The 7,750-nt window shown below is 39.2% G+C and overlaps 2 non-coding genes across 2 annotated transcripts; both read right to left on the minus strand.

Moving 5' to 3' along the window:
• Positions 1-1,702: 1,702 nt before the first annotated feature.
• LOC147930395 (small nucleolar RNA R71) lies at positions 1,703-1,809 on the minus strand. Its single transcript, XR_015576893.1, has one exon. It is a non-coding gene; the product is annotated as a small nucleolar RNA R71 (small nucleolar RNA).
• Positions 1,810-7,158: 5,349 nt separating this feature from the next.
• On the minus strand, positions 7,159-7,265 carry LOC147930396 (small nucleolar RNA R71). The gene has a single exon (XR_015576906.1). It is a non-coding gene; the product is annotated as a small nucleolar RNA R71 (small nucleolar RNA).
• Positions 7,266-7,750: the final 485 nt, after the last annotated feature.

Genomic DNA, 7,750 nt, shown 5'->3' on the forward strand with positions numbered 1-7,750 from the left:
CAAGTTTTATTTTTCTGCAATCCTGTGAGATTTTGAGAGCTTTTGGGAGAGAGACATCTGCTTTGTAGAAAAGAATTCTTGAACTCCTTCTTACTCTTTTTAACTTCAATTGCTTATTATTCAGAATTATGTTTTGTTCTTCATTGAATATGTCTGGGTAGTTTGCTTGTTAGGTTTAGGGTTTTTCACAGGGAATTTATGAATTGTTAGATCTGTTTATGTAGGATTCTTTATCTTTCTAGATCTTCATCATAGGTTGTTCTTAATGCTAGTTCTTTGATTAGTCATCTGGATTTAGATCTTAGGATTATTGATTGATATGAGAATATAATTGATTTTCCTGATAAAACCTTTTGATGAGCAAAATTATTTCTTGCAAAGAGATTTGATTTAATAATTTTGTGAACAATCTAAACCTAATTTTATTGCTGATTTTTAACCTAGAATTTTACAAAGATATTTGGATTTTCTGGTTTTAAATTTAGATATTACTTGCAGTGAGAACTGATTTAATTTACAAAAGTGTTTAGAGTTCTAGATCTGTTCTTAATTGTTTGAATCCTATTTATTTCCTGATTTAATATTTCATAATTTTCTGAGAAATTCCCTAGGCCTAGCTTTTTGATCCATTGAATTTACAACAGCTTTTATTTAATATTTTGCATTGTTTATTTTAATTCAATTTAATCTGTTTAGCATAATTTTAAAACTCTATAATTTATTGTGTAGACTTGAGTCCTTGTGGAATTCGAACCCTAAGTAGTACAGTGACCTCTTAATTTGAGAGAGTAGCTCTAGGGTAAATTTGAGCATATCAAATTTTGGCGCCGTTGCCGGGGACTCTTTGATCTACCATTAGATTTGAGTTGTTGATTTTGTCTAAATTTTTATTTTTATTTGAAACTTACACGCTTTTCTTTTCTTTTCTCTTGTGTGTTTAAGGTGTATGCCTAATAAGCCTAACACAAGAAGCAACAAGACTGGTCCAATTCTGAAGCTTTCAAACCAAGAGTTGGGAAAACTTGAGCGTGAGAACAGAAAAGCAGCCAAATCCTTGAAGATGGTTAACCCAATCATTCTGATGTGAGATGAGGATGGTGCTTTGAGGGATCAAGAGGGCCACTTGCGCAATGAGCTAGGCCAAAAGATTTATGCAGAAGGCAATGTGATTGCCGAACCTGTTGTCAACGAGCAGGCTGTCGTGAACCAGCAAGCTGGTGTCGTTGATGATCCGAATCTTGGTATCGATCGACACCCACCTGCAGCAGACGGACGTGGAGCTGCCAACCACGTCCAGAACCCAGTTTGAAGACAGGAACAGAACCGAGATCTGATCAGGACCATTACTGACTACAACCGGGCTGATCTGGTGTATGAGAACCGGTCTGCTATTGTTCCTCCTCCATTCCAGAGGTATGATTTTGAGTTGAAACCTGCTTACTTTCAACTAGTTGGGCAGAGACCTTTCTCTAACCTGCCCAATGAGAAGCCTTTGGACCACATTGAGCACTTTGAGGATCTTGTGACCAGTATCAAAGCTAATGGAGTGACTAAGGACTTCATATTCTGCAAGCTCTTCCCATACTCACTTGCAGGAGAGGCATCTCAGTGGTTGAAGCAGTTACCAGCTGGATCTTTGACAAATTGGCATGATATCAAGGTGGCTTTCCTCAACCATTTATATGATGATGCAATGTCAGATGAGCTGAGAGTCAAGATCTCTTCATTCAAGCAAGGACATGATGAAGCATTCAAGGCAGCTTGGGTGAGATTCAAAGCTTATCAAAGGGACTGTCCACACCATGGTTTTTCAAGGGTACAACTGTTGAGTATCTTCTTTAGAGGGTGTGATTGGAAGTATCAGTTAGCTTTGTATGCTGCAAGTCATGGAAATTTCAAGACAAGATTTCCAGAAGATGCTGAAGTTTTGATTGAGAATTTGGCTTCTAGCAATAGCACTAAAAGAGCTGATGCTGAGAGAAAGAGACTGCATGGAGAGTTCGATTCAAACCAGCTAGCTTCTGTTAATGCTAAGCTGGATTCAGTGCACAGTCTTCTTATTGGAAAGAAGTCAGTCCAATTTGCTGCTGAAGTTGAGACATTTGAGCCAGAGCCAGAGAATACAGGGGAGAATGTCAACTATGTGTATGGAGCTGGGTATCAAGGACAAAGATTCGGTAATCAGCAAGGCAACAGACCTTACAATGGTGACCAAAAGCAGCAACAGAACAATGGCTATACAAGGACCTATGGGAACTCATCCTATCAGTCTCCACCTCCTAAGAATTCTTCAGAGAGTAGAATGGAAGCCATGCTTGAGCAGCTTTTGCAAGGACATGAGCAATTGACAGTGACATTCAATGGGAAGATTGACAATGTCTACACTGAGCTGAATGGAAAGATTGAAGCATTGAACATTCATGTCAAGAAGTTAGAGAATCAGGTTATTCAGACTGCTGGGTCTGTCAAACGACAAGAGGGTTTTCTTCCTGGAAGAACTGAGTCAAACCCCAAGCATGCTTGCAATGCCATATCAGTGAGAGATGAAGGTGAAGGTGAATTTGCTTCTACAGGAAAAGGAGAGAAATCGACAAATCTCTCGGTTTCAGATGATGGTGTCGATCGACACCACCTGGGTGTCCGTCGACACTCATCCCAGACGAACCCAGAACCTGAAAAATCTCAGGTTCCAGCAGTTGAGAGGGTGTACCAACCTAAAGTTCCTTTTCCTAAGCCTAGGAGGTCTAAGCAGGAGCTTGAGGAAGCTAGATGCAAGGCTATGATGGACAAGGTGATGATTGAGATGCCTTTGATTGATGCAGTTAAGCTTTCACCACCCCTTAGGCGCTATGTTAAGAGAATGGTATCAAATGGTTTGAGCCCTGAGGAAGGAGCGCTGCTTACTAAGGATGTCAGTGCGATTCTGTTAAACCAGCCTCCACAGAGAAAGAAGGGAAAGAAGCAGGAGGTGGTTGTCTCTAAGAAAGTGAGTGTAATCATTCAATGTAGGACTGTAGAGAAGTTACCAGATCCTGGAAGCTTTGTACTTGATTGCTCTATCTCCACAGGAAGGTTTGCTCACTCACTTTGCGACCTTGGCTCTAGTATCAATTTGATGCCACATTCTGTTGCTGTGAGACTTGGGATGACAGAATTCAAGCCAGCTCAGATTTCTCTAATCCTAGCTGATCGATTCCGAAGAATTCCTGAAGGTGTTTTAGAGGATATTCCAATTAAGGTTGGCAACTTCATGATTCCCACTGACTTTGTGGTGCTGAAGTATGATCAAGAGCCTAAAGATCCTCTCATCTTAGGAAGATCTTTCTTGGGTACAGCTCGTGCAATCATTGATGTGCAGAAGGGACACATAACACTGAATGTGGATGGTTTGTGTATAAGTTTTGAAATGGATAAACTGAGGAGAGCTCCTACCATTGATGGACAGATGTTTTCTGTTGAGAAGATTGCTCAGATAAACTGCAGAGAAGTAAATTCACGAGCAGCAGAAGCAGTGTCGATTGACATCAACAACAGGGTATCGATCGACACCCCTCCACGACCGAGACAGAACAGCTCCAAGACTGATGTTTCAAGTCAGAAACCTGTTCCTAAACAGAAAGTCTCCCACTCCACACTCCAGAGTCCTCAGGTAAGGCAAAGGTACACCTCTTCTGCACCTAATCCTCCTCCTATCATCAACAAGAATTTCAAAGAGATAAAAATTGTTTTGCAGTTAACCAAGCCACAAGATTATCGTAGAGCGCTTGTTTCTTCTGTTGATGATTTTGCAGGACATAAGAGAAGCAAACCCATCCCTAAATCCCGCCATGGTCCTATTCCTCACATCTTTGGCAGACCTCATGCACCTAAAGCTTATACACCACCTTGGATGAAGAGGACCTCAATGCCATGTTCTGATCCACCGGATGCCTGAGCTCCAGCAAAGTCAAGCTAAAGACTGAAAACAAGCGCTTAGTAGGAGGCAACCCACTGGTAGGATTTTCTTTTTCCTTTGCTTTTCATTTATATTTATTTTTCTTTTGCCAATCTTAGGCTTGATAACACTGGGGACAGTGTTGTTTAAGTCTGGGAGAGGTTGTCTAGTAACTATGTTTTTGTTTTTGAGTTTCAGTTGTGTGAGTCAAAACCATAAAGTTTGAATCAAATTTTTCAAAAAAATTTCTTTTTGTCTTTGGGAATTATGATCTTGATTAATGATTTCTCTTATTTGGCTAACACTCTAATGATTACTTGTTTATGCTTGATCTCAGAACTGAAGCTTAGAAAGACTATGAGCCTTATCAACAATCCTGAAAGCCCTTATTCAAAGGATATCTGATTCAACCAACGTTGTCTCAACTTTTATCAGGATTTTAACCGGTCTTAATCTCTTACTTTGGGGTTGGAAATCAGTGGACTAGACTTCTTCTTCGGGCCATACAAGACAGTGCAATTTTTCAAAGTATGTCTCCCCTCTCTCTTCCCTTTAGTGTTTAAAAAAAAAGATCAGAAAAGAAAGAGAATAAAAGATGAGATGATTTTGATCAGTTTAGAGAGGTAGGTAAATTACCTGTGACCTCATTATTCTACTCTTGAGTCAAATGATCACACAAAGCTTGGAAGCGAGAGGTAGGTAAATTACCAATGACCCTGATATTCGCTTACACATTTGATTAAGAAAAGAGAAAAAGAAAAAAAATTGGAAGTGAGAAAAGGGAGAGGAAAGGAGATGTAAGAAGAATGTCTTGGCCTGAAGAGAATCCATATGCCACTGATGAATACACCCAAGGTAAGAATTCACCTTATTTGTGCTTTATTATTGACTAACGAGATGGCAATGGTGAGACCAGAGATTCCAGAGGATTGTGGGATTTGAGTAAGGAATATTGATGCTAATCATGGTTAAGTATAAGTAGTAAGTTCTTGAGTCAGGTAAATGAAGAGTGCGAATAAGAATCATCATCCAGTTGAGTGAGTTCCCTGTTTTCAAACCTCTTTCACATGTCTAAGCTTATGTTTTGCTTGAGGGAAAGCAAAGGCTAAGTCTGGGGGAGTTGATATATCATGGTTTTTGTGGTTTTTAACCATGATATAAGGAGTCTTTTAGAGTCTTTTGATTTGTTTTCTAGGATGTTTTGAGTCTTTACAGGTTTTCTAGGATTTTGGCATGAAAGGAGCGAAATGAAGCAATTTGGATGATTCTGGAGCATTTAATCCTGGAGGAAATCAATTTGGAGTCTGATTTTATGAAGAGCATCGATCGACACTCTTTAGCATCGGTCGACACCAAGTCTAAACCGACGAGAGAGCCAAGTTTTGGAAGTTTTACAATTTTGCCCAAAGTCTTCCATATTTGCAACACAAATCACTGACGTGTTTTAGGACATATATATATATAGTTTTTAGGTTTTTGCAAACCCTTAAGTTTTATTCTAGCAAGTTTTATTTTTCTGCAACCCTGTGAGATTTTGAGAGCTTTTAGGAGAGAGAGATCTGCTTTGTAGAGAAGAATTCTTGAACTCCTTCTTACTCTTTTTAATTTCAATTGCTTATTATTCAGAATTAAGTTTTGTTCTTCATTGAATATGTCTGAGTAGTTTGCTTGTTAGGTTTAGAGTTTTTCACAGGGATTTTATGAATTGTTAGATCTGTTTATGTAGGATTCTTTATCTTTCTAGATCTTCATCATAGGTTGTTCTTAATGCTAGATCTTTGATTAGTCATCTGGATTTAGATCCTAGGATTATTGATTGATATGAGAATATAATTGATTTTTCTGATAAAATCTTTTGATGAGCAAAATTATTTCTTTCAAAGAGATTTGATTTAATAATTTTGTGAACAATCTAAACCTGATTTTATTGCTGATTTTTAATCCAGAATTTTACAAAGAGATTTGGATTTTCTGGTTTTAAATTTAGATATTACTTGCGGTGAGAACTGATTTAATTTACAAAAGTGTTTAGAGTTCTAGATCTATTCTTAATTGTTTGAATCCTATTTCTTTCCTGATTTAATATTTCATAATTTCCTGAGAAATTCTCTAGGCCTAGCTTTTTGATCCATTGAATTTACAACACCTTTTATTTAATATTTTGCATTGTTTATTTTAATTCAATTTAATATGTTTAGCATAATTATAAAACTCTATAATTTATTGTGTAGACTTGAGTCCTTGTGGAATTCGACCCCTAAGTATTACAGTGACCTCTTAATTTGAGAGAGTACCTCTAGGGTAAATTTGAGCATATCAAATTTTGGCGCCGTTGCCGGGGACTCTTTGATCTACCATCAGATTTTAGTTTTTGATTTTGTCAAAATTTTTATTTTTATTTGAAACTTACACGCTTTTTTCTTTTCTTTTCTCTTGTGTGTTTCAGGTGTATGCCTAATAAGCCTAACACAAGGAGCAATAAGACTGGTCCAATTCTGAAGCTTTCAAACCAAGAGTTGGGAAAACTTGAGCGTGAGAACAGAAAAGCAGCCAAATCCTTGAAGATGGTTAACCCAATCATTCTGATGCGAGATGAGGATGATGCTTTGAGGGATCAAGAGGGCCATTTGCGCACTGAGCTAGGCCAAAAGATTGATGCAGAAGGCAATGTGATTGCCGAACCTGTTGTCAACGAGCAGGTTGTCGTGAACCAGCAAGCTGGTGTCTTTGATGATCCGAATCTTGGTACCGATCGACACCAACCAGGTGGTATCGATCGACACCCACCTGCAGCAGACGGACGTGGAGCTGCCAACCACGTCCAGAACCCAGTTCAAAGACAGGATCAGAACCGAGATCTGATCAGGACCATTACTGACTACAACCAGGCTGATCTGGTGTATGAGAACCGGTCTGCTATTGTTCCTCCTCCATTCCAGAGGAATGATTTTGAGTTGAAACCTGCTTACTTTCAACTAGTTGGGCAGAGACCTTTCTCTAACCTGCCCAATGAGAAGCCTTTGTACCACATTGAGCACTTTGAGGATCTTGTGACCAGTATCAAGGCTAATGGAGTGACTATGGACTTCATATTCTGCAAGCTATACTCACTTGCAGGAGAGGCATCTCAGTGGTTGAAGCAGTTGCCAGCTGGATCTTTGACAAATTGGCATGATATAAAGGTGGCTTTCCGCAACCATTTCTATGATGATGCAATGTCAGATGAGCTGAGAGTCAAGATCTCTTCATTCAAGCAAGGACATGATGAAGCTTTCAAGGCAGCTTGGGTGAGATTCAAAGCTTATCAAAGGGACTGTCCACACCATGGTTTTTCAAGGGTACAACTGTTGAGTATCTTCTTTAGAGGGTGTGATTGGAAGTATCAGATAGCTTTGGATGCTGCAAGTCATGGGAATTTCAAGACAAGATTTCCAGAAGATGCTGAAGTTTTGATTGAGAATTTGGCTTCTAGCAATAGCACTAAAAGAGCTGATGCTGAGAGAAAGAGACTGCATGGAGAGTTCGATTCAAACCAGCTAGCTTCTGTTAATGCTAAGCTGGATTCAGTGCACAGTCTTCTTATTGGAAAGAAGTCAGTCCAATTTGCTGCTGAAGTTGAGACATTTGAGCCAGAGCCAAAGAATACAGGGGAGAATGTCAACTATGTGTATGGAGCTGGGTATCAAGGACAAAGATTCGGTAATCAGCAAGGCAACAGACCTTACAATGGTGACCAAAACCAGCAACAGAACAATGGCTATACAAGGACCTATGGGAACTCATCCTATCAGTCTCCACCTCCTAAGAATTCTTCAG

This window comes from Camelina sativa, chromosome 12, assembly GCF_030686135.1.
Source record: "Camelina sativa cultivar CO46 ecotype springtype chromosome 12, ASM3068613v1".
Lineage (NCBI taxonomy): Eukaryota > Viridiplantae > Streptophyta > Magnoliopsida > Brassicales > Brassicaceae > Camelina > Camelina sativa.